Here is a 16,338-nt window from a genome sequence, read left to right as displayed (position 1 = left end):
TTATGTTAAGAATATAAGTCTTGCCCCACTACCAAAAGACTACATTAAGTGTCATCCTTCTAATCTCATTGGCTGCCTGATATCACCACTGGGATAAACATTAAGATCAGTCACCTCAGTGGCTCTTCCACTGCAAGTTCTGCTTGGTTAGACACAATGGGAGATGGCTGCCCGACACTTGTCATCTCCCGTGAGGATGCTCAGCTGGCTCCTGTCATTGTCAGTCCAGGACGTTTCACCTGGGGTGAATGACTCAAGTATAACTTGTTGGCTCTTGTTAGCCATAGAACATTGCCTAAACCCTGAAGTCTGCATCCCACGGGAGCAGTGCACTAATCTAATCTCTGGTTAGTTTCTATAAACACTAATTTGTGAAGACAAAACAAAAACTATGGAAGATGTATCTATCAAATGCATTTTGGTCCCCAAAGGTGACTTGGTGTAGTCCATACCACTGTGGCCAATACTATTAACTCACCAGTGAAGAAGCAGCAAGAAGTAAACTCCATGCTGACACTACATGCTTTCTTCTCCCTGCTGTCTTTTTCCAGCTTCTCATATTCAGCTTCATTCACATGGTACCACATCCTCAAAAGCCACTGAAGGAAAGAGCTAAAATGCAATAGTTAGAGAAAGTCTTTAAATATAACTTTGCTTTGGTTATCAAGGTTTCTGCTGACTGACCTTGTGCCTATAATAGCATAGAAGTAGTGTGTAAAAACCTTGACCAGTTCTATAAAAGAACCTAACAAAGCCCAGTTTCCTACAGACCTGTGTCTCAGGCCACCTTACAGTGCCTTCTCTATTTATTTTTCTGTTACTCTCATGATACAGTGAATGTGATTTGTCCTCACTGTTGTCTCATCTTTTCATTGCCATGTGTTGATGTCTAAGTTTCAAGTTAAGCTCTTCAGTAATTTCTAATTCCATTGCTGATAGCTGTCGCTGTGAGCCTCACTCAAAAAGACACATGGAGCCAAGAGTTTGGGAGAACAGAAGCAGCAGGGGAGAATCTCCTGCTTTGTTTATTACTTCCTATTATATACTTTTAGCAAGGTGACCATGGATTGGAGAGTGGTATTCCCACTTCTCAACCACATTGGTCAAAGGGACTGTCATTCAACCTCCCCTTCTCTTGGAGAAGGAATTTAAAACAATGGCAATATTTACAAAACACAATCTCCTGTTTACATGAACCGAGCGTGAGAAGGTGCAAAACCTTCTACTTAATATGAATGCTCAAAAAACTAGGAAATCTCATGGTAAACAGATAGCAGCCTCTGGTGATTACTTAGGGGAGCACACACAGTGTATCTTTCTACACTATGGGAGCATTTTGCCGGGGTTGTCTCTCCAGTGATCTTCTTTAATTAAACTGATAGGAACGAAGGTTTAAGTTTCATATTTCCCATAAGACAAAAAAGTTTACAACAGGATAATTCTGTGTGTGCCAGCTCCAGCCTGTGATGGCTGTAACAATGCCAGCACATTGTAATAGCTTGTAGAGTGGGACTCTAGGCTTAAAAAAGAGAGAGATGAATCTTAAGCTGTTCAAGAATTCCTTAGCAAGCACCAGCCTTGCTCCTGTCTTTGAAAGAGGCCTCAGACAACTTTGTTCTTCCTTAGGAGCATTTTGCAGAGTGGCCCCACTGACCAGCAGTATTCCCAGCAAGAGAAATTAGGTAGTGGACAACACTCAAAGGGTTCACCTGTCCACAACTCAGCACCATTTTTTAAGCTATTTGTATGACCACCCCAGCAAATCACCCAGGACGGACAAGAAGCAGCTTCCATTGGGTGACAAAATCCAGTCAAGTTCACCCTGGCCTGAAACTGTAAGGTCAGTCAGAAACTATAAGTGCAGCTTATCCCTGTCAAGCCTCACACTTGAGCAGCACTGCAGAGCAGTAGGTGCCAGTGAGTTAAGGGCAGGCACAGACCAGGCTCAGGCTTAGCTGCACTCACAGCTGCATGGCTGTGGCAGTGCACAATGGAGTACAAACAGGATGTGCTGGCACCTGGAACAGCAGCAGGAACACCTAGAGCCTGCAAGGACAGGGAGGAGGAAAGTCTGCCTGCTACCCAACAAGGGCCACTCACTAGGATGGACACATTTGCAGCCTTGAGAGGGAAGAATGGAGATTCTAATGTCACTTACTGAGCCAGAGGCTCAGTGAGCAACTCATGGCTGCAGATAGCCTTGGTGCAACTCAAGACTTGCTGACTTTCACCTTGCATATTCTCTGGGTGCAGCGGCACTGCTGGAAAAGCCTCAAATTCCCATTGCAAAACCATTTCACTGAATAGCAGAGGCACTAAAACAGGGATAACGCTGGTTTCCGCTGCAGCATTTACCTGCAGCCTTTGGCTCACATCATCCTGGCATTCTCCTCCAAAAGCAGGTGGTTACAGACATTGACTGATGGTAGGAAATGAGTTATCATCTCCCCTGAAAAGATACGGAAACAGAACAGGATTAGATGTTTTACCCCAAGGGCCATGAGAAGAAATGGGGTCTAATCCAGAATTAGAGTGAGGGTGCTCTAACAATAGGCTACAAGCTCTAGGTCTGCATGCTGTCTAGCACAATGTGGCCATAATCCTGCTGAGGCCTCCAGGCAGCACTGCAATGTGCATCATCATAATAACGAGTTTCTAATCCCAATCAAGTGCCCAACCCAGTAGGCACCGCCTGACTCACAAAAAGGATTAGCTGACAGATGTAAACAATAGTTGTGGGAGTCACTGTGTCTATTATGCAATCCTTTTATGCTGAGTTTACAGAAAGAGCTGAGAAAATTAGGAGCTTTTGCTGAGAACGTAAGTAACTGAGATGTTCAAATATACATAATGGGTAGTCTTATTCAGCCCTAGGGATAACCCATTGATACCAGTGCACCCCATTTCTACCTCTTGAATCAACCAGATTAACAAGGACAGGGACTCATGTTCATATCATGAGACAATAAAGACAAACTACTTACAAGATGATCCTCTGAAGCATCCAGATCATGGCTGCCTCTTGCCAGGTCCTATTTTCTTTCATCACAGAAGCGCCTCTGTCACAAGCTGGAGCATGTGGGAGAAGCAGGGGGTGCATGGGAAAAATCAACAGAAATTAGAAAAATTAACATTTCTTTATGAGAATGAAAAAAAATTTGGGATTGAATAGATGTTTTGCTATTGAAATGTGTGCTACTTGTCTGGAATTTAATTCCAGGAATAGATGAGAGCTGGCATCTAGGAGACAGACAGAATTGCTTGAGTTACTGTAACGCAAGAAGAACTTGTGTGAGGACTGACAGCTCTGTTGCAGACCACACTCAGAGACCACACTGGGCAGTTTCACCAAGCTTGGGCTTCATCATTCACATCACAGCTGCTTAAACCCTCCCCTCAGTTCAAGTTAGAGTGAAGGTGTATTTAAAAAGAGTAAGGTAAGGACAGTCTTCAGGTCTAACTTTTAGATAATTATGAAGGAAAGAAAAAAATGGGTTTTATTAATTTCTCAACATATTCAGCTTTTGTAATTTATGATGTTTTCATGTAATTTGTTTCTAATTTTGCCATCTTTTCCATAAGAAAAACAAGATATACAATAATAAATCAGACCTAACACTTACCATTCCAGATTTTTTGGTTGAGGAGACAAACTTTTAGAAACAAGGTTTACTGCTTACCTTGTCTGCAGGCATAAAAAAAAAATCAAGGGGAATTATGTGTTCTAACTTTGTTATCTTTCTAAGGTTTATGATCTCAAAAATCCTTGGGGGTTTTTTGAGATGCTCCCTCTCTGTCAGTTCCAAATAGGAAACATGCTCCATGTGCATTGCTCAGATGAACAACAATTAACAATGAAACAACAATTATGATAAATGATGAACAATAATTAAACAATGAAAGGAGCAGTAGTTCCTGCCTCTCCATTTGCCTTTTATGCACCATCACAGCTTACTCCTTTTTTTTTGACCAAGCAGGACAAATACTCCAGCATAACTGAGGGCAGAGCACTTGTGCTATGGACTTCAGCAGCAGCAGGACAGGGGCAAAGCAGATCTCAGTGAAAGGATTTCAGTATGATCTGAGGCCTGTCAAAGGGCCCTTTAAGCTTTGCATGCTGGGTGATGCTGAAGCCAACAGCAGCAATGAGCACTTTGCTGTTCACATAGTTGTGGTTATGCCTGCTGGATTTGTGTGGGGGCTGCTGTCCTGCACAAGCATCATCGTCAGCCTCTGATCCACGGGGCAGCCCATAAACAGCAGAGTTGATACTAAACTCAAAAACCACTGCCAAGGTGATAGGGGGAAGGGACGACAGCAGTGCTCTATCTGGGAAAGTGCCCCACAATTCCACAGAATGGACCAGTGTAACTGTAGCTAATGGAATTAGGTATTGAACTAATGTAAACATTGCTTACTATTACAACAGGCTGAAGTTAATATTGCTTTGGGAGGAAAGATTCAATTTACTCTTCTCTTTGTGCTCCAATTTTCACTTTTCTTATATGCTTACATGCTCACAAGACAAGTTTACATAGCTGTCTGGTTTTGGTAGGTTTCAAACCACAGGTTTTTGTAGGAGAGGTGTACAACAAGCCAGAGACTGCTGTTCAAAACATGAGTACTTTTGCAGAAAAAAACAGCTAGAGAAGCATGGGCTGTTGCTGGATCGAGCTGTTGGCCTTACTCAACCCAAGTCAAAGGTCACTGGCTGGTTCCCATCCAGTCCAGTACAAAGCCTCACACTGGCATCATGCTAGGCTCAAGTACACAAAGGTTGCTGAGAACACCAAAAGAAAGGACTGGGGTTGCTCATAAAAATCTGGAACTAATACACCTGAAATAAGAAGAGTAATCAAGTATCAGACCTGCAGACCATTTTCATATCTGTAACAGCAAGAGAATAATAAAGGAATTTTGTCATTAACTGTGAGGTTTAGGAAATATTTCCTTTGCTTCATACTGAACAGTGACAATGATTTAGTAACACATGAAAACAGAGAGGTTGCTCCTTACATGTAGTGCTGCCTCAACATAACGGGTACTTTGACCATACCTCTGTACACTGGAGCATCCTGCAATTCATTTGTTTTCCAGAGAATGAAGTTGAAGGCTGTAGCTGACTGGTGCAGCTTATTATTCCCTTTGCCCTTTTCCTTTCCTTGTATCTTATTTCTAGGTAAGTAATAATGTAGATTACTTTTGCCATTGCTAGAGTATCTTTGTAATGCAGAAAAATGAGATTCATCCATGCCTGTTTGGTAAACCAGAAGAAACAAGGCAGGGCCCAGTGGTGGGAAAAGCTGAGTATTTAGCTCTGATCACAAGGCTGCAGAAAGTCAAAGAATGTGAAACAAGACTCCAAAAAATGGTCCTTGAGCAATGCACAAGAACAAGACAAATCCCAAGGTTTTGCCAATTCACCACATGAGGAAATTCCTTCCTATCCCAAACGTAGTCAGAGCTTGAGCAGCATGTCTGGGAGCAAATATCATTAGGGCTGATCCAGCTTGTTTTTATCCAGGCGTGACTGGCACTCAAAAGATGATGTTGGGTTTTGATCTTGCCTTTCAGCAATTACACAAGGAATCTCACACGGCAAAAAAATCCAAATAGTGATTAACCTTGTAGGGCAGAAACCAGACTTTCCATGTGTTTGATCTAAATTCAGTTATGTTTTAATTTCCAGGAGTGGCTTTTTTCTTCCTGTCACTGCTTAGTTCACATATATTCAGGACCCTATATGGGTCCTGAAGATCTCCTGAAGACATGTCAAATTCTAAATAGAGATCTAAGGTTCAGTGGGGGTGAATGTATTTAAGCTGTGAAAACATGTTTCTGTAAGTGGCAGCACAGCTATGCAGAAATCTTGAATATGAAGTAATTTCACATACAAGGAATGTCTTGTGGTTCTCAATGGAGTCAGGTTGCTCTTTTAATTTCCATTCTTGGGGTGGTAGTGGCTGCTCCCTGGCAGGGAGAGCAGCGTGGGGCTGTTACCAGATGGGCCTCCTGGGGAGTCACTGAGCACATCAGCTTTCAAGGAGTGCAGCTGGAGTTGAGGATATTCAGCACTACAAAGGTTCTGGCCTTTCAAATGCTTTTTACTGTTGCAGGCCAAAATAATAAAAAAATCAGGACATATCTTGTTTATATATTGATGCTTCCCATGTCCAGGCACTTTACGATACTCACAATGGTCATAAAAACTGTTCCTAATCTGATTTGGCAAGCTGGTCCAATGATTCCCTGCTTCTGATTAAAAGTGTTTCCACACATGCTGAGTGAAGGTTTAACTCCAGTTAAGCCCTTGCACTGAAGTGATGAACAGCAGACCCAAGAGATAATTTATAGATTCCAAATCTGGTTGTTTAGTGGTACTGGGCAGAAATCAACTTCACTGGCAGCAGCCATCTGCTGTCTACCTGTGGATCCACCTCAGAAGACAGATAGCAACTTTCTGGAAGCACTGGTTGTCCCAAAATTGTGGGAGCAGAAAGCTAGGTCAGAAATTCTGTCTCCATAGTCATGACGTGAAAAACTGGGCTCAGTTCTACTAGAATAAGCAAAAACAAAATAAGCAGCATTCTTCAGTCTTCTTGCAGTTCATCATGTAGCCTGGCAGCACTGCTCTGTGTAACAAAACTTCTCCCAAACCAAAGCTGGGTATAGCTGAAGGGAGACAGTTCAAAATAGCATTTTGGGATAAAAAGCTACAGACACAGCAATAATTCAAAATCTAAGTATTAGATGTTCAGCATGAAAAATGCACTGAAAAATAACACAAGCCTGACTGAGCACTGAAATAAATCGTTACTGTAGTCAAACTACCTCACCTCTGTTTTAAGGTGGTTCAATACCATGACCATAAAACTAATCTAAAACTGTGGGCAAGTAAGTGGGATCAGAGTTACAGTTGGATCACTTTACAAAAATTTAAGGTTTAAAGATGTAAACATAAATAAACAAATGTACATCCCAAACATTAGCTTGCAGGTCAAAATAACATTACTCTACAATATATTTACGATATGCTTTGAGAACCCTCCTCTCCTTTCCCTTATTCCATTGCCTGAGCTAGGGTATTCTCTAGTTAAAAAACAAAATATCCTGGGGTAAGGTGGGGAAAAATTGGTCTCTGATTAAGTCCTTAGGACATCAGGAAAAGGGGGTGGGTGAAAGAGCAAGTCTGCTTTCCTACATATTTTATTCCATTCTTGATCCAAAATATAAGTTTAGAAATACATAAGCATCTGACCCCTGATCATATTAGCTATCTAAACAACAGGATGGATGGAAACGAGAGAGCAGGATAGAGCCTCTGCCTCTTGCTTGAGGAGCAACTCCCCTCTATGGAGCTGTCTGGAACCTGGTAGCGAAGAGATGTCCATGGAAAAACACATGCCCTGGGGATGGCACTAGTACCATGCCAGCAGCAGTGTGGAGAGAGAAAGGAGAGGGAAACATCACTATCTGAACTGCAAGAGTGCTAGTGTTGCCTATCAAGTTCTCAAACGCATCCTGCACAGTAGCTCCTTAAAACCAGACACACTGAAAGAACCACAGCTCCCTGAGTCTTTTTGCTGCTCTGCCTTCTTGCCAAACTCCCATGCATGCTGAGCTTCTGCATGTGCTGATGTCTTTGCTCATCACCAAAATGGCAGGAGATGGGAACAAGAGGGACTCGATGGCAAAAAAAAGCTCATCACAGCTGTACCAACATGGTCAACATTGTGGATGTTGAATCTGCTTGTTGCATACCCACTTAGCCTCCTACGAGACCCCTGTGTCACATTTAGGACATCGTCCTATTTCAGTTTACTTCTTTGTTTTCATTGTGCAGAGTGGTGGATTTTAAGATCTTGGAATACTGCAAATAGCACCCAGGATCTTTCTGCATCACTGCAGTTCAGACATAGGAGACATCCTTTCCAAGCTATGAATTCTTCCGATCTTTTTTAACTCTTCAGAGAGGAATAAATACAAAGATGAATGTTTATTATATGCTAAAACAAAAAGTATATTAGATACTTGATCTGTGCTCTAGGATTCATGAATTCTGTTTCATTTCCATGCTGTCCTTTGGAGCTAGCCTGCCTTGTTCCTTCCAAGGCAGTACTCAGGTCAAAGTATGTAATCCTGGTCTCTTGCATGTTTCCTGCCTGGCATCATTGGATCCAGGAGCTTCAGCCTTCCTAAGGTGAAGAGTCCTTACATGTTCGTTTTCAGTTTAGCTATCCAGGAAACAAACAGGGAGAATTGCAAGGAATTTTAAAAGCATCTTCCTAAAAACAAACCCAAGTTGCTTATAAATTACAACAAGGAGGTGTGCAGTCATGGAAAAGCAGAACACTAAGCACATCTGCCTCCCATCAGGAACCCATGCTGCCATCAGGTCTGTGATATTTGTAGGAAACACAGGGACTCCAAGTCTCTTACTTCTGCCTCTTACTCCAGAGAGTCTCTCTTCCTTGGTGGAAGCCTTTTCTCGCTAAAACAGTCAGCCTGTGGTACTTCTGCCCATTCTCTACTAGGATTTTCCATATGCCAGTCTTCAAGTGGAAACACTGACAGAGCTATTTTGAGTCAATGACTACCCACTGCTGCCAGGGATTTTGTCAAGGTGGGATGTGCCTTAAAGGAGTGAGGAGTGCCTTGACATGCCTTGCTCCAGTGTCTGAGACTGAGCTGGTTTACTGGTGCCAAAACCCTCACAGTATTCTCCAGAACAGAAATGAATTCATAGGCTGCCACAGATGCTCTCAAAACCCTCACTGTCTTTCCAACTTAGGTAATGGAAAATGGAGAAGTTCTCAGAATCTGCCTTTCCTACACAGGGTAGGTAGTGTACAAATTGTACTTACTGGTTTGGGATTTAAACCCCGTATTCTTAGCTGAAACCATACCAGTTTTCTACATATGATGTGCGAGAGCAGTTTTTGATCAAAGATGCATTCCCAGTAAATTCTCCCCCATACTTGCTGTGGATACCCAGGGTGGTATGAATCCTCAGAGTGTTCGCACTATAAATACAAAACAGTGGAAAAATCCCTGTGAAGGAAAGTGAGTAACCTGTTTATATTTAGAGCTAGTATTTCATATAAGCTGTGATGTTACAAAGTCAAGTGTATGTAGGTTTATAAAGACATTTCTCCTTGCCCCTTTGTACACAGCTTGACAGACGCAAGAGAAAGTCTCTGACAGATGCTGATGAAATGAGCTATCTGGTTACAGAGCTGAAATATTTGGAAAAGACACAAGTAAGAACAGAATTTATTGCCTTTGTGAAAAGGGGATTTAATTTCTGAACTATCCACACGTGGCAATGAACAACCTTGTCTCTGCCCTCTGGTGACAGTCTGCAGGCACCATGCAATTATGATTAAAGCCTTTTATTGTTTTTGTCCCAGATTAGATTAAATTGGTATTTAAAGATACGATTTTCTAATTGTGTTGCCACGCCAGAACAGAGACGTGGCTGTCTGTGCACTTTTACCGAGGAACAAAAAAGAAGTCTGAATGCTTTGAGGTAAACATGGCTAGCAACACTCCTAATTTCCAGGAAGAGAAGAAGAAGTAACTACAATTGCTTTAGATTATTATTAATTCTTAGCGTTCAGTTTAACTGGGGAAATAATTTTTAATGAGTTCACACAGTCACTGAAGACAAGGCAGGGAAGAGAAGGCCACTGCTCTGTACTTCTAGTGCTGCTTACAGCAGAGATCCTTTCTGGCCACAGCAAGGTCAGCATCCCTGCTCCCAAAATCATGCCACCTTTGAGGTAAAAATAAATCATAATGACTTACACTAGTCTGGATAAAAATCATACCTACCATACTGCTTATTAGCTGTATTTCAGTATTACAAAACCAATGGGTCTGAGTGTGAGACAGACCTAAGAAATGCTGTCAGAATAAGGAAAAGATGAGAAGGAGCTATGCATACGTTACTTCCAGATATCTAACATTCCTAATTTTAAGAAAAAGGACAAGAGGTGAAAAGAAACAGCTAATTGTCCAAACAATTTCAGAGATAAGGGTATGAAGAAAAGAAGAGACAAATCAGTAAGGAGGCTGAGATGACAAGACAAGGAGCACCAGCTTGCAACAGAAAGTGCAAAGGAAACATTTTTATGAGTCCTGTTTAAATCTGTCTTCCTGTTCCAAAAAGCAGTAAATGGCTTGGGGATTTCTGTAGCACACCATGTGCCAAGTAAGGCCCAAGGGATTCTGAATTCTGTCTTCAAGCACTTACACCCCACTTACTGTGGGGATTTTGTATAGGAGGAAGACTTCTGATTTGTTTCGAGGTGTGGACAATGAGCTCCCTGAATTTTTTTTTTCCTGTGTGGATACAGAAAGTTGCCCAAGAATTGAAAATAACACCTCGGTGCTGTGAAAGCACCAAGAAGCACCATGGAAGAACGGCAGCCTTTATTCAGTACGTCATTTATCAAAGTGAATGAGAGCTCTGCCAGCAGTCACAATGGTGCCATGTAACAAAACCAGTTCATGCTCATCCAGCAAACGAGAGACCAGAGAAGCCATAGGCTTACTGCATATGGAACCAGAGGCACAAAAGAGCCTTATATCAAAAGGGCTTTGGACAACATTGCAGGTTTGCTCTTGCTTGCATGGGCTGCTGCTTTCAATCTTTTAGGGTTGACTGTGATGCTTCCTACACCCATTACTTTCACCCCTCAAATCATGCCAAAAGGACATTATAGCAAGATATCAAATCTAGTGCATCATGGGCAGCACCTACAGAACCAACTGGACTCACTGCCTGCTCGCCCAGCCTGTGCAGCCACACTGCAATGTCACTGCCTGGACAACATCATGTTCAGGGGTTAACTTCAGCTGTACTGGCAGCAAAGCAGTACACCAAATGTGGAACTAGCCTGGATGGATACCAGTGCCTTCAGCAGCACAACCCCTCCAGAACCTGGTTATTTCTAATTATAATGCCTGGCAGATGTGCAGTGTTTTGGTAGAGTTCGGCACAGTGTTTTACTTTGCTTCAGATTGACTGAGGGAAGCAAGTGCCACCAGCTGAGCAGCTCCTGAGGCAGTCCATCAGCAAAAATGATGCTCTCCAATTAACAAGTCAGCCCCAAGGCTCTTTCTTTCTTCAAGAAAGAGAAACTTTCTACCAGCAAGAGTCTGAGCAAGAGCTCCTGTGCTTGCCACTACTGACAGAGTCACAGCAAGATGGGGGCTCCATGGGAGGGCAGCTCTGGCAGAGATGTCAGGCTAGGACCAAGGAAAACCCTGCTGTTTTCCCTGCCTCCACTACCAGACTCACCAGCGACATGATGGGCCCTTCCTTATCCCCACCACACTTCGCCTTATATATCTATGGGAGAAGATCTTCAAGGCACACAGTGCTTTTAATGAGTGCTTCCAAGCAAACCTGTCTGATAGTGCTTCCAAGGAAATCCAACTTCAAAAGGAGACCCCATGTACTGTTACAATGAATGATCCAAACTGACAGTGATGCAGAAAAAGACCCTAACACCCATCTTAAAGAGACAAATGGGTTCCAAGTCCTGTCCTGCAGCCTATAGTCTAGGCAGACCTGAATGACCTGTATTTGCAGGAGCAGAACATGTTTACTTGTTTTTAAAATATCAAGAACAAACATTTTGTTGACTATTTCAATGTCATGTTTAAATCTCTGATTTCAGAAGTGGGTTTGTGCCATTTTTGAATAGAAAATACTTGAGCTGTTCATGAGATGTTGAGAGTCATATAACATGCAGAAAATCTATCCAGTCCCCATAGAAATTGGGATAAGTGTGGCTCTACAGCTTTTTTTAAAAGGCTCTTGAGAACAAGACTTCATAACAAGCATTGCTGAGAATCTGCAACTGTCGCAAAAGGGAGTGGAAATACATGTACTATCTAAGAAACATCTCTCTGACACACTTAAGAAATATGTCTCTGACACACTTAAGAAATAGTCACAACAGCTCCTTCAGGGTAATGTCTCTGAAAAATCTAACTGGAGAGATGTATTTCCTATACAGGCAGAACATTCAGCTTCTCTCTCCTTCCTGGGCTCTGGAAACACTTTCTTTAGACCTGTCTGGGATTTTCCTTCTACTTTTCAGCTTTTATCTGATGAGCTTCTGCTCACATACAGTCCTATTCATGTGGTTGGCCACCCTGAGCTCTAACTGGGCCTCTAATTATGTTTTAACAATCTAGCAAAAGATCTGAGAGGAAAGAAAAAGTGACTTATGAATAAGAACATCCAGAGACTTAACACACTTAGGAATATTAATTTCATGGCTCTTATGAATTTGTCCTAATAATCACAAGCATCCTAGTAATGATTGCTCTTCCTCCTTCTCCCCCACCCTCATTTAAAAAACAGTGAAATTAATAGAGCTGGTGGTTCCACAGATTTTCATTTTATGTTCCTCAACAATCCTCGCCATCCAGCTATAATCAGTTCCCACCCTCTGTTTCCACTGCCATACGGATGGGCAAGATGCTGGGTCAGCACCAGGTACACTACTGAACTAAGAGCACGAACCCCCTTGGTGGATCCCTGGCTGGGCTCAACTTTTTGATTTAATGAACCTCTTCACAGATCTGCTGAGAACATATAATTAACTTTGAGACTCCTAAATTTCTCTCAAACTCTGATGGATTTGGCCAGTGAGATCAAAATATAATGATAGTGTCAAATATCTAATTGTCAGTACCCTTCCACTGGGGGCTGGAAAAGGTGTCCATTCCATGAATGAGGAGAAAAATCCTCCACTCCTCCATGGTGCCCACCTCCCTTCATCTCCTTCTACTACCCCTCCTCACACAAACAGGTTACCCTGCTACTGCACCAACTGTTTCTGGGAGACAAGGAGGACTCAGGGCAAGCTGTGAGCAGAGTGGCAGTGGGAATCTTCCTTTGGGTACTATTCCCACTCAGTATGCCCTTTTCTCTCGTGTTCTGTGAGTCTCACAGCCCATTTTTGAGTCTGTCAAGCTGTCCTGCTCAGCTTCAGTTAGAGGACTTTCCTTCATGGGAAGAAAACCTCCCTTATCCAGGGTGAGAAGGGTCCCTGAGAAACTAGCCTTGGAACCTCCAGGGTGACCTCCACACTCCGTAGGTTGTCTGACTGATACCCCTGCACCTCAGTATTTAAGAGACATGCCCTAGGGTTGTTAAGAGTTTACTTTACTCTTGAAAAAGCAAACCCAACTGGTCCTGCTAGTGCACAAAGCTTGCAGCATTTGAAAAGCAGTTCAGGAGAGAGCCCACCCCACAAGTGGGCTGGCTCCACAAAACAACCTCATTTGTGTCTGTCCTGGGGGAACGTGGCCTCTTTCCCTGCCTTCTTCTCTAGCCACTGAGCTTCCAAATGTCATACAGACAAGATATAAACATATCAAGTTATCTGAAGAACTATAGAGAAAGAGGCTTTTGGAAGAGGAAGAACAGTAAAGGAGAAATGTGATACAATAAATCAAATTTCACAATATGAAAATTCTCAGGTTTTTTGGAAGATAAAGAAATAAAACTTTGCTGTCTGAGAGGGAAAAAGAAACTTCGTTTTAGACATTGCCAATCACTGTCCAGGATGAAGTTAGGTACATAAAAATTCTTGAGGTATTTGGGAAAGCAAGCAAAAGCCTTACCTGGGTATAAGTTTGGAGGCTGAAGTCATAGTCTGCACAATACAGGTCAGAGTTGAGTGCTCTCACCACTGGTGACTCAAGCAAATGGTTACAAAAACAGGCAAATATCTGCAAAGAGTTTCAGTGAATTGGCATCTTACAGCAAGACAGGCTGCAGAGGGCAGATGAACTCCGGGCTACCAGAGCTCACTAGTGAACATGGTCCCCTCAACTCACAGTCTGCAAAGAGCTCCCAAGAGCCTCTACCTGTCCAGTCTCAGATTTAGAGCCCAAAAACTGCTGCACAAGCTGCTGCATCTGCCAGCTGCCTCTACCAGCTGCATTCAATAAGCTTGTCCAGGCACCTTGGGCTCCTACGACCTGCAAATGGGTGAGATCAAGACTGCAGCCCCGTTAATGAGAGCTTCAGCCACCCAGGGATGCTCAGATTTCTGAGAGGCACCTGGACACACCTGGATGCTTGTTTCTGCATGGATCTGCTTGAATGCAAAACCTGGTTGTTTTCTCCCCACAACAAGCAAAGAAAATTTGAAGTGGTCACATCCGCTTCAGGGAAGGATGGAAAGAAAACCTCAGACAGCAACATCCATCCTAGCTGAACAAAATCCCTAAGAAAGTCACCTGCCTGGGAAGGGCATGTGCTGCATGTGACATATGTCAGAAACCTGGTTTAGCCAAAGAACAAGGACAGTGATTCTGGCATAAGCTCAGGCATTTCTCCTTTTCAAGGGCACCTGTTTGGGAAGCAGGGCCTGATTGGTAACATAAGAGAGAGAAAACAGGAGCAAAAGCAAGACACCCACCCTCCCCTGCCAATACTTGCAGGTATAAAGACAAAGCATAATTATGCATATACACACTTTAATTATTTTATACCCTTAAAATGGGAAAAGGCTATATTCAAAAAGATAGCTTCCTTTAAAATTTTGAAGCATTATTTATTGGGGGGGGGGGGGGGGGTTTGTCTATATTTCAAGGATGCTCTTTAAAGGTTCCAGGACTGTAAAAGAGTCTTTGACTGTTCTGTCTCTTCCTGTCTTTGCCTTCCACAGCTGGGAGAAAAATCTAAGGGCCTTAAATAAGTTTAAATATAAAAGTAAAAAAATGTCTTTGAAAATAAGCTGTGAAGGAACACTCTGTATTTGAACTCCACAGAGAAAATTAAAATCAAGGGAAAATGTAGAGCTGAAACTGTAATACATCAAATTTTTACATGTATTTATATATATATATTTCAATCAGAGGACTCAATGTCTTGGAGCTTTCAATGGGACTTTTGTTTGTGTAAAGATGGAAGAACAGAGCTCTGTTTCACCATGGCTCTGTGCTTTGTCTGCTATCTCCAGTCCCTAAATTTTTACTCCAAACTGTGGTAGGACACCCGTCTCTCAGAGCAGCTGAGCTTGTGTAGGATGGGAGCATTCTCCTGTATGTGGCACCACCATGTGCTCTGCTGATATCAGTGGCAAAACTGCTTTGAGAGAGGTTGCTTCCCACTGCCAGGCACACAGGACCACCTCGCTGCCTCCCCCAGCCCCCTGCCACCCCACGGGTTCCCTGCTGTGTAAGATTAGTTGTGCATGTGCTCACAGGGACTGTGCCTCGGTGGGTTTTCTCACCCAGGGATGAGACTGCTCTTCCCACAGCCTCAGCTGCCTTGGGGCTGGTTTCCTTCACCCGTGTCAGCCCCAGAACCAGGCTGGCGGAGCACGGCTGAGGCTGAGTGGACTCATACCGACGTCAGGTGGCATCCTCCAGGGACTGTGTTTTCCTACTCACAACTTGTCTGCTGACAGCTGCATGAAGGTCTCTGTGGCAGGTTATCAACCAAATCACACCAAGGTGAGTCTTTCCTAGCAAAATCTGGTGAACACTGGCCCCTTACCCTCCACATTCCATGTCCTTCAGCACAATGTACAGAAACACTCTCCTGCAAACAGCACTAACAGCTACAAACCACAAACACACTCTGCAGGTTTTCTAACATATTTATGTAGCCTGCTTCTTCTCTCCACTGAGTTTTAAAATTTGGCCCATCAGTACAGCATCTGAGCACAAGACTAGGCATGGTGCAAGCTGCAGACCAAGTGCAGTGTTCTCCCTTGTGGTCAAGGAAAATAATTTATAGGCAACAAAAGTTTGGACAGAAATTAAAGGAACATAAAACATTTCCTAGTAACTCACAGGCAAAGGAAGGCAATCCCTGCCACTTTTACTCTTGTGGTTTGTAGGAGCAATGAGGAGGATGGCTGAAAAGAGTATTTTAACAACAGTAGTCACCAGCCAGAGAGAGGAAAAAACTGTTGAAGCTTCAGTCAGCATCTCACAGCTTCCTCTGTTCCAGGCACAGGACTCCAGGGGACACAGCAGCAAGTGTGGCATCACAAAATATTCTTTTTCTCCCTGTTTCTTCTCCAGAATCTCTCCAGCCTCGAAGAAACCTCTCACCTCCACACCATGGCTTTGCCTCCAGGAGCAAACACAGTACCTACCTGCATAATCCATTGTGGACTCCTCTGCTCACCAGGACTGTGTGGATGCCAAGTACCTAATTGCAGTAATTTTCCTCTTCTGTAAAGGCAACTCTTGTTCTATTGGGATTAACTTCCAGAGACAGTGAGGGCCTTGCTTTCTATCCTGTCTGTATCTCCTCCAATCATGGACCGACCCTAGCAGTGTCTTTTGCTTTTG

General features: G+C 43.1%; 1 long non-coding RNA gene across 4 annotated transcripts in view; it reads right to left on the bottom strand.

Annotated features, from left to right (window-relative positions):
- LOC134549793 (uncharacterized) overlaps positions 1-16,338 on the bottom strand; it is a 31,347-nt gene that overhangs the window by 10,832 nt on the left and 4,177 nt on the right. For 3 of the 4 annotated variants that reach the window (XR_010080183.1, XR_010080180.1, XR_010080182.1), the window contains exons 2-4: positions 2,985-3,069; positions 2,356-2,449; positions 479-612 (exon numbers count right to left, since the gene is read on the bottom strand). This is a non-coding gene — a long non-coding RNA (uncharacterized LOC134549793). Of the gene's footprint in view, positions 1-478; positions 613-2,355; positions 2,450-2,984; positions 3,070-13,647; positions 13,756-16,338 lie in introns of all 4 variants that reach the window. The other variant, XR_010080181.1, reaches the window with a different exon arrangement.

This window comes from Prinia subflava, chromosome 4 (assembly GCF_021018805.1).
Source record: "Prinia subflava isolate CZ2003 ecotype Zambia chromosome 4, Cam_Psub_1.2, whole genome shotgun sequence".
In the NCBI taxonomy this organism is placed as follows: domain Eukaryota; kingdom Metazoa; phylum Chordata; class Aves; order Passeriformes; family Cisticolidae; genus Prinia; species Prinia subflava.
Note: the sequence above shows the minus strand (reverse complement) of the source record. Positions and strands in the feature narration are given on the sequence as shown.